The 18,402-nt window shown below is 46.1% G+C and overlaps 1 long non-coding RNA gene across 1 annotated transcript in view; it reads left to right on the top strand.

The window, feature by feature from the left end:
• Nucleotides 1-17,756, top strand: part of LOC109284369 (uncharacterized) — a 38,504-nt gene extending 20,748 nt beyond the window's left edge. Inside the window, exons 2-3 of the long non-coding RNA XR_002091807.2 lie at nt 2,157-2,675; nt 15,308-17,756. This is a non-coding gene — a long non-coding RNA (uncharacterized LOC109284369). The remainder of the gene's footprint in view (nt 1-2,156; nt 2,676-15,307) is intronic.
• The last annotated feature ends 646 nt before the right edge of the window (nt 17,757-18,402 follow it).

The following is an 18,402-nucleotide window of genomic DNA, read 5'->3' as shown; positions in this document are numbered from 1 at the left end:
AAGCACTCAAACAGCCGTGCCAGTGGTTCTGCCATGACACTGGCTAATTCCTTCAGTACCCTCGGATGCAGCTCATCCAGGCCTGCTGACTTGAACACATCCAGTCCATCCAAGTGACTCTGCACCAAGTCAGCGTCAACAGTTGGTGGGCTGGTCTCCCTCTGATGCCCATCTAAGAACCCATTAGGAGACTTATCTTGACCCCTGTTCAGTAACACCGAGGCAAAAACTCATTGAATAGCTCAGCCTTGTCCCCCCTGTCTGTCACTAAGTGCTCCTTCTTGTTCAGTAGGGGTCCTATGCTGCCCTGCACCTTCCTTTTACTCCCTACATATCTAAAAACATATTTTTTGTTGTCTTTAATTTGTATTGCCATCCTCAGCTCTGTAGTTGCTTTGGCTTTTCTAACTGCCTCCCTGCAAGTGCAGGCCAAGTAGCTATACTCCTCTTTGGTAGTTTCCCTCTGCTTCCACCACCTATATGGCTTCTTTTTTGCCTTAGTCTCCCCTGGGTTTCCCTGTTTAGCCAAGGAAGTTTTTTGCCTCCTTTCCCACTTTTCCTTTGTATTAGGATAGTCTCCCTCTGTGCCCAAAGAATCACTTCCTTTAGGAACGACCACCCTTCCTGGACTTCCATCTTGCCAATACTCTTATCCTTCAGTGTGTCATTGACTAGGCTCCTAAGCACAGTAAAGTTAGCCTATGGTTGGTTGGCCATAACCACCAGCTGGCAGATCTAACAGCTGTCCATAGCGAAGCAGCATTCATTATGTACAGGGAAGGAATTTATGCTATTCTAATGGGCCAGAGGTTTAGCTGGTAAATTCAGCACAGCATAACAGACCCAAATGAAACTACACTGAGTTACACCTTCTGGGACACTGACACATGGCATACAAGTAACTTACCTATCCTATCCAAATTAATTTTAATTTTTAGATTCATTTTTAATTAATAGAATCTTTGTTTTTGTTTAAATAAGGGTTTATTTTTCACATGCTTGTCCACACAGATTCCATGCATGGCACACATGTGATCCAAGTGCATGAGACCATATTCTTTTAACTAGCAGGATACATTGTATCAATGCTAGCAACCCTCATGGCTCCCACAGTTAATGGTACAATGACCACAGCCATCATTTCTTTCTTTACTGCCTGTGGTATGATAGCAGTGATGCTATGTTCCTGCAACCCAAACTTTCCTTGACCTTTTTTACTCTGGCCCTTGTGTTTTTATTGTTATTTCCTAGCTCATCCTTCCACCTTTATTGTGTTTGTTTAACAAAAAAAGTTACAGATTGAAGGGGCGGGGCACCTGCAGTCTCTTATTTTGCCATCAAGGTAGACTCCAAGCTTCCTAGATTCAAGACCAGACTATTTTGTGACTCTTCTCCACTGAGTAGTCATTGGCAATTGTAATGCCTTATCATTGGCAATTGTAACACCTTATCTGCAGTTGGGTGCAGAAGGAGGGAGAGGAGGCTGACTGGGCACACGTGCAGGCTCTCAGCACATGTGTGCCCCCTGCAACATACCTGAGGTGGCAGAGGCTGAGAAGCAACAGCGGGGGCAGCAGCAGCAGCAGCTGACCCCCTCCCAAAGGTAAGTGGGGCAGGAGCCAGTGCAGCTGCAGAGGATCCGGAGGGGAAGCCCCCAGATCCTTCTTTGCTGAGCAGGGCAGGGAGCCACGTGTGAACAGAGTGCGCAAACAGGCGCGCTCTGTAAGGGTGTGCCAGCATTTGTGCTGGCGTTCACGCAGGCAGAAGCAGGCAGGGCAGCAAGAGAGTCTTCCTCAGGAGGGAGGAGTCTCCACCAACAAGGAGAGAGGTGAGAACTATCTGAGAGCCATGGTGACGACTCGCAGTGCTGCCAGGGGCCCTGCCCCAGTGGTGCTGCCCTTCAGGGGCTCCTCTGAGGCTTCCACACAGACAGGGCCCTTGGGGGCCCTGGCGACCACCTGCGCCCGAGCTGTGGGAGTGGCTGGGTGGGATCCCCAGGGGTGGGACTGAGGTCTAGTGACTCCCCCGCCTGCCCCTCTCGTGAGCGTCTTCAGGCTCTGGAGGGGCAGGTGGCAGAGCTCCAGGCTGAGGTGAGCATGCTGTGAGGAATCTGGGCAGTGGAGGATGAAATTGATATGTATTTCCATTCTCTGCAGGGACAGGAATCCACCGGAGAGACCCCGCGTGCACAGCGCCCAATTAATCGGTGGCAGCAGGTTCCTGTCAAGGCCAGGGCAGCTCATACAACTGCTGTGCCTGCTGCCCAGACACCCCTCAGGAACAGGTATGCAGCCCTGACCCCATGGAGGAGGAGGCAGAAGAACAGGTCCACAGAGAAATTGAAGCCGCTTGACCTACATCACTGGCTCAGAAGAGGCACATCCCGAGAAGGAGACACAAAGTTCTGGTCTTTGGGGACTCCATCCTGAGGGGAACCGATGGTCCAATCTGTCACTTGGAGCCCTGGTCACAGCAGGTCTGCTGCATGCCTGGCAAGGATTTGCAATGTCACAGAGACAATCCCTAAAATCATAAAGCCCTTTGACTACTACCCACTGGTTGTGGTCCATGTGAGTACAAATGATGCATGTAAGGGCAAGCCGGATAACACCAAGGCCTTGGGACACCAACTGAAGAAGGCAGGAGCCCAGGTGGTATTTTCCTCCATTCTCCCAGTAAGTAGATGGGGTAGGCATCATGAAGCCTGCATTGATGTGGTTAACCAGCGGCTTCGGAGCTGGTGCCATAAGGCAGGCTTCAGGTTTTTTGACAACGACCCATGTTTTTGTAAGAAGGGCGTGCTGGGGTGTGATGGACTTTACCTCTCCCCTAAGGGCAGATGTATACTTTCCTCTAGGTGGGTTGATCTCATATGACGGGCTTTAAACTAGCTTCACTGGGGGAAGGGGCCGTTTCAAGTGGACAGAATGCTTCACTAGCATGCAGGGTGACAAGAGGAAGGGAAGCCCAGGTAACCATCAATGTCCTGGGAGTAGGGGGCCACAACTGTCCTGGGAGTGGGAGGGAGGCATGTACACCCTCAGGAGGCCTCAGGTGCCTCTACACTAATGCTTGTAGTATGGGGAGTAAGCAGGAGGAACTATGCCTCCTAATTGTGAGTGAGTAAGAACCTAGACTTAGTAGGGCTAAGGGAAACCTGGTGGGACCCTACCTACGACTGGGCAGCGGGCATTCGGGAATACACCCTATATAGAAGAGACAGAACAGAGAGGAAAGGTGGGGGGGGGGGGGTTGTGCTCTGTGTCAAAGAGCACCTCACATCATCAAGGATTAGCTTTGGGTTAGAGGAGGGTCGGGCAGAGACACTATGGGTCAAACTACAAGGGGGGCATGACAAAAGGGACCTTACGGTGGGTGTCTACTACAGACTACCCAACCAGGGGGAAGGGCTGGACCAGGACTTCTCCAGTTAGCTTATGGAGGTGGTTAGGTCAAGGGATGTTATTGTCATGGGTGAACTAAACTACCCAGACATTTGCTGGGAGCAGCAGACAGCCAGGTCTGACTGTTTGCGTAGGTTCCTGGCTGTATTACAGGACCTTTACCTTACCCCTAGTGGGGCTGTGCACTTCCTGGATAATGTCTTTCTGGACCTGGTCCTGGCCATGGGGGATGACCTGGTGAGTGGGACTGCAGGTCCTTGACCACCTGGGCAATAGCGATCACCACCTGCTGGATTTCACTATCCACCGCAGGGTGTCAAGGGCTTACACCAAGGCTAAAGCCCTTGACTTCAGAAGGGCCAACTTCAATGAGCTTAGGAGACTAATGGGGGAGGTGCTTAGGGCCCAGAAGGTAGAGGAGATGGGAGTCCACAAGGGATGGTCATACCTTAAGGGGACGAGCCTCCAGGCCCAAAGGATAACAGTCCCTGAGAGAAGCAAGGCGGGTAAGAGTGCTCAGAAACCCCCTTGGCTCAGCAAGGGCATTCAGCAATGCCTGAGGACTAAAAGGGAGGTGTACAACCAGTGGGAGGGAAGAGCTATCACCAAGGAGGAGTACTCCTCCTTGGCCCGGGAGTGTAGGAGGGCTATTAGGAAGGCCAAGGCAGAGATGGCACTCAGGCTAGCATCCAGGATTAAGGACAACAAAAAGTCCTTTTTCAAGTACATTGGGAGCAAGAAGAGGGCACCAGGAAGTGTAGGACCCCTGCAAGACACAAATGGTAATCTTGTGGCCATGCCAGACAAGAAAGCTGATATTTTTAACAGTTTCTTTGCCTCTGTTTTCTTGAACAGGGACCGAGATATCTCACCTACCAGAGGTAGGGAAAATCTTGGGGATAGCTCTGTCAGGCCTTCAGTCAGCGCAGATATAGTTCGGGTTCTTCTGGAAGGGCTAGACATTTTAAAATCTGCAGGTCCAGATGCCCTTCCCCAAGGGTGTTGAGGGAGCTGGCAGGGGCCATCGCGGAGCCCTTGGCCCGGCTGTATGAGCATTCGTGGTCATCTGGCCAGGTGCCGAGGGGTTGGAAACTGGCTAATGTGGTCCCAATTTTCAAGAAAGGGAGGAAGGAGGACCCAAGTAATTATAGGCCTGTAAGCCTTATCTCGGTGCTCGGGAAGATCTTGGAGAGAATCATCAAGGAGCACATCTGTGGGGGGCCAGCAGGGGAGACCATGCTCAGGGGCAATCAGCATGGGTTCATCAAAGGCAGGTCCTGCCTGACCAACCCAATTGACTTTTATGACCAAGTAACTAAATCCTTGGATGATGATGTCACCATGGACATAGTCTTTCTCAACTTTAAGAAGGCCTTTGACATTGTCTCTCACCCCGTCCTCATCAATAAATTAAGCAACTGTGGCATTGATGCCTGCACAGTTGGATGGCTAAAAAAATTGGCTGATGGGGCGCACCCAGAGGCTAGTGGTGGATGTGTTGTACTCAACCTGGTGAGATGTGAGCAGTGGGGTACCCCAGAGCTCGGTCCTTGAGCCTGCACTGTTTAACATCTTCATCAGTGACTTGGACAAGGAGGTGGAAAGCACATTGTCCAAGTTTACTGATTACACTAAGATGTGGGGCGATGTAGACACACTTGAAGGGAGAGAGAGGCTGCAACTAGATTTAGACAGATTACAAAAGTGGGCAGATGAGAATAGGATGGGGTTCAACATAGACAAATGCAGGGTGCTGCACCTTGGGAGGAGGAGTCCACAGCATACACACAGACTGGGGAATTCCCTTCTTGAAAGCACAGAGGTGGAAAGCTGAACCTGAGCCGCCAATGCCAGCCCGCAGCCCACAGCCAGCAAGGCCAGCCATAACTTGTCATGCATCCAAAGGTGCATCTCAAGCCAGTCCAGAGAGGTGATACTCCCCCTCTATGCGACTTTGGTCAGGCCGCAGTTGGAGTACTGCATCCAGTTCTGGGTGCCGCACTTCAAAAGGGATGTGGCCAGCCTGGAGAGGGTTCAGAGGAGAGCCACCTGCTTGGTGTGAAAGCAGCAGGACAGGCCCTATGAGGAGAGACTGAGGGACCTGAACATGTTCAGCCTTGGCAAGAGGAGGCTGAGGGGGGACCTGGTGGCTGCCTACAAGCTCATCAAGGGAGATCAACAGCAAACAGGTAGAGCCCTTTTCTCCCCAGCACCACCTGGGGTGACAAGGAACAATGGTAATGAGCTGATGGAGAATAGGTTTAGATTAGAGATCAGAAGGCAATAGTTTACAGTTAGGGTGGCCAAAATCTGGAACTAACTTCCCAGGGAAGTGGTCCTTGCCCCTACCTTGCACATATTCAAGAGGAGGTTGGATGATCACCTGTCTGGGGTCTTGTGAACCCGGCATTCATTCCTGCCTGTGGCAGGGGGTCAGGCTAGATGATCTGTTCAGGTCCCTCCTGACCCTAGCTACTATGATACTATCTGCCTGGGAGATGATCACATAAAAGGGACTAAATAAAATTATAGGTTGAAAGGGACCTCAGGAGGTTATCTAGACCAGCCCCCTGTTCAAAGCAGGATTGTCCCCAACTATATCATCCTAGCCAAGGCTTTGTCTAGCTTGGTCTTAAAAACCTCTGAGGATGGAGATTCCACAGCCTCTCTGGGTAACCTGTTCCAGTGCTTTTCTACCCTCCTAGTGAAAAAAGTTTTTCCTAATATCTAACCCAAACTTCCCTTGCTGCAACTTGGGACCATTGCACCTTGTTCTGTCATCTGCCACCACTGAGAATAGTCTAGCTCTATCCACTTTATAACCACCCTCCAGGTAGTTGAAAGCTGCTATTAAATCCCCTCTGAGTAGGTGCATCTACATGTGCACTTTAATGAGCAGTACCTATTTTACTGTGCATTAAAGCATCATATAAAAATCTATGTGATTATGCTAATGAAAGTAAAATAGGCTGCTGCATATTAAGCGTCACTTAAAAACCATGAGCATTTGTTACTGTGCAGTAAGACAGCCTAATGCATATTTATTTAGTATTGGAGGTAATACATTTAATGTGCATTAGAAAAAGGACTTTAATGCACTTGTAGTCTTCCCTTCTCTAGACTAAATAAGCCCAGTTGCCTCAGCTTCTCCTCATAAGTCATATGCCCCAGCTCCCTAATAATTTTCATTGCCCTCCACTGGATGCTTTCCAATTTGTATACATCCTTTCTGTAGTGGGGGTAGGAGGGCAGCAAAACTGGATGCAGTACTCCAGATGTGGCCTCACTAGTGACAAACAGAGGTGAATAATCACTGCCTTCAATCTACTGGTAATGCTCCTTTTAATACAGCCCAGTATGCCCTTAGCCTTCTTGGAAACAAGGGCACACTGTTAGCTCATATTCAGCTTATTGTCCACTGTAACCCCCCAGTCTTTTTCTGCAGAGCTGTTGTTTAGCTGGTCACTCCCTTCTCTGTACTGCTGCATGGGATTGTTTTGTCCTAAGTGAAGGACTTTTCATTTGTCCTGACTGAACCTCTTGAGATTTCTTTTGGTCCAATCCTCCAATTTCTCAAAGTGTCTCTGAATCCTAGCCCTACTCTTTAGTGTATCTACAAATCTCCCCAGTTTGGTGTCATCTGCAAACTTGCTGAGGGTGCACTCCATCCCATCTTCCAGGTCATTGATGAAGATATTAAACAAAACTGGCACCTGGGACATTTCACTTGAGACTAGCTGACAGCTAGATATCAAGCCATGAATTTCTACCCATTGTGGCTGATAATCCTGCCAGTTTTCTATCCACCTTACAGTCCACTCATCCAGCCCACACTTCCTTAGCCTGTTTGCAAGAATATTGTGAAAGACTGTGTCAAAAGCTTTGCTAATGTCAAGGCATATCAAATCCACTTGTCTCCCCGCATCCACAGAGCCAGTCATATCATCATAAAAGGCAGTCAGGTTGGTTAGACATGTCTTGCCCTTTGTGAATGCTTGCTGGCTTTTCCTAATCACCTTGTTCTCCTCCAAGTGCTTAGAAATGGGTTCCTTGAGGACCTGCTTCATTATTTTTCCAGGGACTGAGGTGAAACAGTCTGTAGTTCCCTGGATCCTCCTCTTTCGCTTTCTTCAAGATGGGCAGTATATTTGCCCTTTTCTAGTCTTCTGGGACCTCTCCCAATTGCCATGACTTTTCAAAGATAATGGCCAGAGTCTCTGCAATCCCATCTACCAACTCCCTCGGCACCCTTGCATGCATTGCATCTGGCCCCATGGGCATGTACACATCCAACTTTTCTAAATAGTCCCTAACCTGTTCTTTCACCATGGAGGGCTGCTCAGCCCCTCCCTAAACTTTGCTGACTAGTGCAGTAGTCTGGGAGCTGACCTTGCCTATGAAGACAGAGCTGAAAAGGGCGTTGAGTACTTCAGCCTTTTCTGCATCACTTGCCACGTGATTGCCTCCCCCATTCAGTAAGGGACCCATACCTTCCCTGACCTTCCTCTTGGTGCTGTCATACTTGTAGAAACTCCTCTCGTTACTCTTCACATTCCTTGTTAGCTGAAATTCCATTTGCACTTTGGTGTTTCTGATTTCATTCCTGCATGCCTCAGCAGTACTCTTATAATCGTCCCTAGTCTTTTGTCCAAGTTTCCACTTCTTGTAAGCTTCCTTTTTGTGTTTTAGCTTATTGAAAATTTCCCTGCTGAGCCAAGCTGATCTTCTGCTATACTTGCTAGTCTTCCTCCATTTTGGGATGGTCTGTTCTTCCTCAGTATGTTTTTTTGTTTTTTTTGTGTGTGTGTGTGTTTTGTTTTTTTTTAATATAACTAGCTTTCCTGGACTCCTTCCCCCCCCCCCCCTTCGATTAGCCTCCCAGGGGATCCTAACCATCAGTTCCCTGAGTGAGTAAAAGTCTGCTTTTCTATAGTCCAGGGTCCTTACTGTGTTGCTCTCCTTCCTTCCTTTCCTCAGGATCCTGAACTCAATCACCTCATGGCCGCAGCTGCCCAAGTTGCCATCCACTTCTTCATTCCCTACCAATTCTTCCCTGTTTGTGAGCAACAGATAAAGAACAGAATGGTCCCTAGTTGGCCTCTCTGACACCTACATCAGGAAGTTGTCCCCAGCATGTTCCAAAAACTTTTTGGATTGCCTGTGCACTGCTGTATTGCCCTCCCAGCAGATGTCAGGGTAACTGAAGTCCTCCATAAGAACCAGGGCCTCTGACTGGGAAACTTCTGCTAGCTGTTCGAAGAAAGCTTCATCCACCTGATCCTACTTGTCTGGTGGCCTATAGCAGACACAACATCATCTCTGTTGCTCTTCCCTCTGACCCTAACAAGAGACTTTCAACAGGCCTATTTCCATACTGGAGCTCTGAGCAATCATACACAGCTCTTTTACACAAAGTGCAACTCCTCCTCTTCTTCTCCTCTGCCTGTCCTTCCTAAAAAGTTTATTACATGTCCATGACTCCAGTACTCCACTTAGATAGGCTGTCCCACAAACTATCTGTTATTCCAGCCACATCATAATTCTGTGACTGTGTGAGGATTTCCAATTCTTCCAGCTTGTTATTGAGGCTCTGCATTCATGTACAGGCACCTGAGGTAACTAGGCAATTGCCCTACTTTTTTCAGGAAGAATGAGAAGGGCTCCCCTGTTGCCCATTTCTGCTTGTGCTTTCTTCGGGTCACCTGCTTCCACACTTACTTCAGGCCTTTGGTCTCCATCCCCTGGTAAACCTAGTTTAAAGCCCTCCTCACCAGGTTAGTAAACCTGTCTGCAAAGATGCTATTCACTCTCTTTGTTAGGTGGATCCAAATTCTTCCCAGCAATCCTTCTTCTTCGAACAAAATGTCTTCTTCGAACAACATGGTCAAAGAAGCCAAATCCCTGCTGGTGACAGCATCTGTGCAGCCATACATTGATCTTCAGGATGCTCTTTCTCCTGGACCCTTCCCTTTAATCATAAAGATTAAGGAGAACTCCACAGGAGCCCCTGTCCCATTCACCCTTGCACCCAGAGCCCTATAGTCACTTTTGATCTACTGAGGGTCACCCCTGGCAGTATTATTATTCTCCTTATGGATGAACAGCATGGGGTAATAGTCAAAGAGCAGGATGAGTCTCAGTAATCGTTCCATGATATCCCAAGTTCCAGGCTCCAGGCAAGGAGCAGACCTCCTGAGACAACAGGCCAGGCTGCCAGATGGAGTCTCTAATCACCACCACCATCCATCACTTCATCTTTTTGGCAGTGGTCTCGATCCTTTCAACCTTGGAGTTGCCTGGCCTGACCTGTTCAACTAAAGCACCATGTTTCTCCTCTTCTGTTCCTAGGGCTCCATATCTGTTGTTTAGGCAAACTGCTGCAGGTGAAGATGAAGAGTTCTGGTTACTGCCAGAGGTCACAATCTTCCAACTTCCACATTCCTGAGAGTCTACATCCTCTTCCTTCTTTCTCTCATGCTGCCTCTGGAAGTCCCTTCCTCCACAATTCTGGAGGTCTCCTCCTGCACCTAACTGATGATCTCCTCATGGCGGAGGATGCTTCACAGCCTTGCCATCTCCTCCTGTAGCTCTCTTGCCTGCTTCATGAGGGACACCGCCAGGAGGCAGCACTCAGAGAGCAGGTACTCTCTCCCACCTGGCTGTCACTGGAAGGAACCTGTAAACTGTAGTTTCTACAGTGCCAAACCAGGACCTCGGTGGAAGCCTACCTGGACAGAACCTCACAGGTGCTAGCAGAGGAAGAGCTGGCAGTGTCAGTGGTCTGGCATTGCAACATCCTCCAGGCATTTCTCTGGGTCTCTTAATCCACCACCTCTTTCTCCCTGCCCCTCTTTCCAAGCAGATCTTCCCTAGAAAACACCCCTGCAAACTGGCCTGCTCACTGCTCCTTGGTCCCAAAAGTTTCTCTTTTCCCTGATAACCTGCTTCCACTCACCAAGCTTACAGTGCAGAAAGGTGTGAGAGAGTTTCTGTGCAAAATCCCTAGCAAACTTCCCCTCACTCTGGACTCTAGTTAAATAAGGGACTTAAGTATTTGTCTAACTGTGGTGGTTTGTCCAAATACACTAAATATATGTAGGTTAGTTACTTTTAATTTAAGAAAGAACTTACCTTAAAGGTTCCTTTTCAAAGAGGGGGGTGGCAAACTGACTTGTGAACTGGCCTGTGAACTGCTTGCAAACTGCCCTGTTTGCTTCCCCTGTTTACTTGCTTCCTGGTCACTTGGGGAGCCTTCTTTTATAACCCCCCTGGTGCTGCCCCTTGGTTATGGTTGTTGTCAGACACAGGCAGCAACCATACAGCAATCACTCAACTATCAGCACACCCAGCTGCCCAGACCATATGTTCAAACACACAGCCTACCAAACAAACACTCAGCAAGCTAAACACACAGGGCACAGGCAGAAGTGAAGCTCACCACTAGAACAGAGAATACTTTGCAGGAAGTGTTATGAGTTACAATGACCCCATGGACCAAACAGAAGTTAACTATTGGTTCCAGGGTGGAGGAGAATCTAGCTTCCAGCTGTGAGCCTGCAGCCAGTTTCCCCTAGCAATGGCCCCTCCTCCCTGCAAAGCTGCAAAGTTTTCAGAATGAGAGGGTGGCAGGGAGCCAAGGGAGATCATTCTAGGGGTTTCCCAGCCAGAGCTGGAGTGGGCTGGGTGAAGTGAAGGCCCCCCCTCCCCACCTCAGGGGGGTTCCAAAACACTTGCCCCACTCTCCAGTGGGGGCTGAAAAAAACCCAGACTGAACTCCCTCCACTCCCTTTCCCCGCTCTCATTCTGAAAACAATTTGAGGCCTGGAGGCAGCACAGACAGAAGTTACAGAAGATGCTCTGTTTTGAAATGGTTTTATCTAACCTCATGCAATGTGAGTTCAGATTTTCACTCAATCAGCCATTTTTAAAGCAGTCTGCAGCTGTGAATTTGTGTTTGGTTACAGTTATAGATCACTTTCTGTGGCCAGATCTGGTGAAAATTGTCACTTCTGTCTGTGCCCACAGGAGCCCTGGCTTTCCTAGAACAGGATCTGATGCCTGTTGCCTGGGTCCTCTTCCTCTTCCCCTTCTTCCTCTTGCTCCCAATGAACTGCTCACAAACTTCCCTTTTTGCTCTCAGTGATTGCTCTCTGAAATTATGTTAGTTCTTTCAGCCTTTCCTCATAAGTCATGTTTCTCAAACACATCATTTTTGTTGGTTTCTGCTGGACTCTTTCTAATTTGCCCACATCTTATTTGAAGTGAGAGGGTCAAAATTGGACACAGTACTCCAGGTGAGGCCTGTTCTGATATGCTTTGACTCTGATTCTAGGGTTGAGCAAGGTGGTTAAGATATTAAATTATATTATTATGTTTTTGGGGTGCATGGGATTTATCCATATAGGTAAATCAGTAGTGAAAATTGCTGAGCTGTGTTTGTCTATGTCTGTTTGTATATTTTTTGTTGACGGTTTTTCAGTTGGAATTGCCATTCTTACATCCCTGCAATGGGCTATGGGTTCTTATTGCAGCTACCAAATGGAAACAAAAAGAATAAATCATTCTTTAAACAGAGGAAGTTAGCCAGGGGCCTGTATTATTATCGAATTACGTTATGTTTCTGGTCTGAATCTTCAAAGTCTTTGGCTTGAGCTATTTCTGGGACTGTCTCTCCTTCTATAACTAGTGATCACTAATCTTACTTTTTTTCTGAACAAAATGCACACATTATTTCTTTTGAGTTATGTTTCTCAGAATAAATAAATAAATAAAAAACTTTTAAAAAGAGCATGTGGGGAAGGAGAAGGGAAGAGAAACCTGAGATTTAACATTAAAACATTAAAAAAGTCAACATTAGTGATAAGTTCTATGGCTCTTGGATAAAGTGGCAATGTCCCTAATATGAGACTTGAGAACAAAATTCAAACCATCAGAGGCATAGCATCCATTACCATCTGTGAATCTGATCCCTAGCATTTTACTAATAAACAAGGAGTCAATTTCTGTCCTCCTTTACCCAGATAAAACCCCAATGGTTGATGTGGAACAGAATGAGGCTGCCATTCTAAATAGATTCAGTTTAATGTGCTGAACCACTGCTCCTTCATGGCACCCATTCTGTGTTTAAGTCTCCTTTCCACTGTTCATATCCTGAAAAGTACAGAGATGCATCAGATATGTTAGGCTTTATTTATTTATCCCTTATAACTTATTAATGATACCCAACATGTGTAGATGTCATTTAGACTCCTGTTTTTATCCTTCATATTTTGAAATTATGTAATGAAATCTCATCAGGCTCACTACTTAGGCAGTTTCTGTTCTGGGTTTGCTTTGCTCCCAGAAAGCCAATGGGGTTCTGTCATTAACTCACTTCAACAGAATCATGTTCTAGATAATAATTGTCATCCAATTCTCTGTTTCTCCCTACAGCCTCTTTCATGACAGTATTTACTCTTTTGTCAGGCACAGCTTTTTATTCAGTGCTTAACCATTACTTCATGTACCACCACTGCCCCCAATAGCCCCAGGATAGTGTGACTATTTTTAATTACATTATGTATGAAACCTCAAAAGAGTTTCTGAATATAAGAGATGTGTATTCTTAACATGAAGAACTTCAGAGAAACAGAGCAGATACTAAACCTCTTAAAAATCCATATACTGCAGTTTCTATGGCAGCAGACATGACCCAATTAACATTGTCATATTTAAAACCTGTGGACCAAACTTCTGCTCTGTTATACCCATGTAATCCAAATGACATTCCTAAATTTTCAAGCCGAGTTTAAATAAGTGACTCTATTTTCTGAACATCAACAGCTCTCAGGGACTTGAATAGCGCTTCTGAAAATCAGGCCAACTTCCTTGGGTTCTTAAATATAGATTTGATGACCTGATTTTCAGATCTGCTGAACACAACCAAATATCAGTCAATGGAAGCTGCAAGTGCTTATTGACTTTAAATATCAGGCCATTAGCTACCTAAAATTAGACAGCTTAATTTGAAAATATTGGCCAAAATCCCCAGCAGGCTGCATGGAGATGACCAAATGTAGAAATAAATCTGCAGAGTTTGTTCAACTTATTGATGCTTGGGGTTGTTTTATGGACTGGTATATAGGCCCCAGTGATGTTGGTGGGCTTTAACAACATCTATGTCCTTCATATCAGAGCAAGAAACAGACCTACTAGGCTAAGCACAGACGTTCAAAAAGCCTGAACCTGATTCAATTCAATCTGTGCAGGTTAGTCTAACCTGTGTGACTGAACTGGCAAACAAGTGCATAGAGATTCACTTCTGATTTTGGAAATGCAGCCACATGCCTGCAGAGGCTCAGGTCAGAAGCTGGGGGTGCTACAGTGAGTCCTCAGCTGGAGGGAAGCTGAGCTGAGGGGGGACATAGTAGACCCTGCCAGGCATTTCACACCTCCACCCTCACTGCTTGAGTGGCAGGGGGTGTGGCCAGCCCTGGCAGCAGCCTGAACCAAATGGGGGGTTCACTTCAGGCTCCTGCTAGGGCTGGCCATCTTGCCCACTGCTTGAGCATTGAGTGGGGCAAAATGCCTGATGGAGGCTGCTGTGCCCCTGCCTGGAAGACCCTGGCCAGGGGGAAGGGTCTTCTAGGCAGGGACAGGGGAAATTAAGCCTCCCTCCATCTCCCCATTTGCTTCAGGCTGCTGCTGGGGCTGGCCATGCCCTCTGCTGCTTGAGTGGTGAGGTGGGGGGGGGGAATGCCTGACAGAGCCTGCTATACCCCATCCAGGCAGACCGGATGGGGGAGTAAACCACCTCTCTGCCTCCTTTGCCTTAGGGGGCCATGCTGAGCTGGCGTTTGGCCACACCGCCTGCCCATGCTCCAGCTGGAGAGCAGAGGGGTGAGGCCAGCCCTGCGCTCTGCAGCAGACAGCCCAGCCCATGGCTGCAAAGCATGCTGGGGAACTCTGATTTTACTTAAACCAGGAAGGGGTCTGGGACAGAAGTTCTGTAAACCAGTTTGATCCAAATCAGTTAAGTCTGGTACTACATTCAATGAGGTTTATCTTAAACCAGTTTTGGCCATTTTGAAACTGGTTTCATAGAATCATAGAAAGTTAGGGTTGGAAGGGAGCTTAGGAGGTCATCTAGTCCAACCCCCTGCTCAAGGCAGGATCATCCCCAACTAGATCATCCCAGCCAAAGCATTGTCTAGCCGGATATTAAAAACCACCAAGGATGAAGAGTCCACCACCTCTCTAGGTAACCTGTTTCAGTGTTTTAGTACCCTCCTAGTGAAAACATTCTTCCTAATGTCTAGCCTAAACTTCCCTCCTGAAAGTTGAGACCATTGCTCCTTGTTCTGTCATCTGCCACCACTGAGAACAGTCCAGCTCCATCCTCTTTCATACCTCCCTTCAGGTAGTTGAAGGCTGCTATTGAATCCCCTCTCAGTTGCCTCTTTGCTAGACTAAATAAGCCCAGTTCCCTCAGTCTGTCCTCATATGTCATATGCCCCTCCCCTTCACCATTTTTGTTGCCTTCAGTTGGACTTTCTCTAATTTGTACACATCCTTTTTGTAGTGGGGTGCCCAAAACGGAACACAGTACTCCAGATATGACCTCACCACTGGTGAATACAGGGAAATAATCACTTCTCTTGACCTGCTGGCAACACTCCTACCTTCTTTGCACCAAAGGCACACTGTTGGCTCATATTCAGCTTGTTGTCCACTGTAACCCCCAGGCCCTTTTGCAGAGCTGCTGCTCAGCCAGTTGGTCCCCAGCCTGTGCACTCAACTTCTATTCTGTTACAGGTTTAAACTAGTTTCTGATCACTTAAACCAGTTTATGTGTAACTTCTGCCCCTAGAGATTTCCTTTTAACCTTTTATTTAATGCTAATGTGCAATAACATTTTGTTTCAGAGAGCAATGACACATCATGTACCAGGACAGATATGAATACTGACATCAGTGGAGAGAGATCTTTGTTCATCTGCTCTGAAAACAAGTATCTTTTTTTTTTATCCTATTGCTGGAAAAACAATTCTGTGCTCCATTACATCCATAGTATATGAGGGAATGGATTTGGCTTGGAAGTCAAAACCAAGTTTCCACATGTTGCTCCAAAAGTTGAAAAGACAGAATAAGTTAAGAGTCCATCCCAAGTCTATGCATGAATCCCAAATGGTTTATCTATGGTTTCAATCCCAGATGTCTGGAGCCTGTCTGGCAAAACTGAGTTGTCACCAGGATGAAAGAACTGGTAAGGGGAATGGTTAATTTCGTTCTCCCTCCAACCCCGACTTAAGGAACAGAATGAAAAATAAGTATATTAAGGCTTTGTTTTCTCTGAATGTTATTCTTCTTTTCTCTGAAGACAAAAAAACACTGCACTCTCATTCTTTTTTGTAGGAATAAAGGCCGGACTTTGGGTTCCAGCTCAAAAATGTCACCCTTTTTCCTTAGTATTTCAGAATACTTATTTTATCCCTCATGATTATTTCATTCTATTGCTGAAAGTGACAGAGCTCAAAGTTGGAAAAATCTTTTTCATTAACATTTTTATTTTATGTAAGGTGTTTCACCTGGGGGGAAACAACCCGCAACATGCTTACAGGCTCGGCAGTACTACACTTACTAGCACCATAATAAAAGAGACCTGGGGGTCTTGATAGACCACAGAACACACATGAGCCACCAATGTGATGCCATAGCCAGCAAAGCGAACAAAACACTGGCATGCATCTACCAATGCATCTCAAACAAGACTAAGGATGTCATCCTCCCACTTTATACAGCCTTGGTGAGACCACAGCTGGAGTACTGCATCCAGTCTGGCCACCGCACTTGAGGAAGGATGTGAAAAGGCTTGAGAGAGTCCAAAGGAGGGCTACACGTATGGTTAGAGGTATGGAGACTAGGCTATAGGATGAGGGGCATGGACATGGGTCTGTTCAGCCTGAAGAAGAGAAGACTCAGAGGGGACCTGGTGGCAGCCTATAAGTATATAAGAGGCAAACATCATGGACTGTGAAAACCATTCACCAGGGCTCCCCAGGGGACAATTAGGACTAATGGTCATAAATTGCCAGAAGACCATTTTAGATTAGAAATAAGGAAAAAGTTCTTTACAACTTGAGTGTCCAGGGTCTGGAATAGAGTCCCCCCAGAAGTGGTACAATCACCTACTCTGGCTATCTTCAAAAAGTTTGGATGCTCACCTTGTTGGGGTCATCTGACCCCAACAGTCTTTCCTGCCCAAGCACAGGAGGGCTGGATCTGATGATCTTGAGATGTCCCTTCCAGCCCCTAATATCTATGAATCTATGAATGCCACTTAGTTGTTATTTTGTTGGACTGTGCTCTCCTAAAGATTGTAAGTGTGGCATTTTTCACTCTAGCATCCAGCTAAATTGTTAGCAAAATTTTAAAATATAAAAGAGAAAGGTGAGACTGGGATGTTTTTACATAACCTCTGCAAGATTAAATATTTTTATGGCCCTTTTCCTGCTTAAAAAAAAATTTAAATCCAATTTGAAGTTTGTTTTTTTTTATTAGTGTTAATGCATGAAGATGGTTGCTGTCACCATTTTAAGACAGCTCTCTATGCGGTCCAAACTGGTATGATGTTCATTCAGTTTTGCTTTTACTATTTTGGACTTTGGCAGCCTGGAGGTCACATTCAGTATCAAGCAATACAGAAGAGATATCTATATTGTTCATAATGCTAAGCAATGGTCCTTTTTGCATGCTGTATTATGTATTCCTTAACATAGTGTAGTGAGGGTGGTCGCAGAGAAGATATATATGACATTAGAGACTGTTCATGTTTTAAGAATTCTACGACTTGACATCAAGTTTATTTTTTAAATATTATTAGAATCAAAATAGATGTTACCCAAAATTAGGGGTTGATCCAAAGGCTTTGTTATAATTTGGAACATTTTTCATTGACTTCATTGGTCTATGGAGTAAGCATTAGGTGGCCATGTAAATTAGAGATAGGACGTAAGTTTGATATACACCTGACAGGAATCTGCATTTTGCTTATGGAATATTATGTATGACTTATTTACTTGTTTCATCTTGTGTTTTTTGTTACTTGAGCTCCTGGGGTTTTCTTTTCTACATACATTTACTGGAGGGAGGACTATGATAAATGGACTAATTTCCATACTATGTACCTGTATCTGGCACAGGAGACAGATTACCTGATGAGGCTAATCAAGGGAGCCATCTAACAGAGAGGTCTGGAAAAAGGAAGGTTCTTTTAACTGTAATTTTATAGAGTGGTAGAACACTAAATGCACAGGTCAAGAGACTTGAAGTTCTGTGTGAAGTGAAAAAAGAAATAAATTAAGTCTTTACATGATTCTGACCAAATAACATATTCTCAAGAGTGGGGAGGAAGCTGAAGCAACTGTATAGGTAATTCCAGTGTTTTATATAGGTCTGTGTGCTTCAGATGTTATAAAAGAATAAGTTGTTCTTGCAGAGAGAATGAAAAATTCTTCTGAAAATCTTTTGGCAAAATCTCAGTCTGGTTTACCTGCCATGTGTCCTCAAAGAGGTAAATTGTAAATAAGAAAACTCACAAGCTCACTAGTACAAGCCCCAGCAGCCTAATGACTAAGGCACTGGCCTCCTAAACTAGGGATTGTGTGCTCAAGTCCCACCTGGGGTGAAATGTGCTTTCAGCTTCCCTCTTTCAGGGGAAGTCGTCTCATACTTCCTGAGGAAATCAAGTTAATCAACTAGTTACCTCAGGTGCCTCTTACACAAATGCACTGAGCCTGGTTAACTAGCAAGAAGAATTGGAAGTCATGGCACTATGATGTAATTAGAATAACAGAGACTTGGTGGAATAGCTTGCATGATTGGTACATTGTCATGGATGCATGCAAAATGTTGGGGAGGAGGTGCACTTTATGTAGAAGAGCCATATGATTGCATATAGCTTCAGTATGGAAGTGGAGAAAGGCCTTTTGAAAGTCTCTGGGTTAAGGTTAGATGGGAGA

Source organism: Alligator mississippiensis, chromosome 1 (assembly GCF_030867095.1).
Source record: "Alligator mississippiensis isolate rAllMis1 chromosome 1, rAllMis1, whole genome shotgun sequence".
NCBI lineage: Eukaryota > Metazoa > Chordata > Crocodylia > Alligatoridae > Alligator > Alligator mississippiensis.
This window is presented reverse-complemented; position numbering and strand designations above follow the sequence as displayed.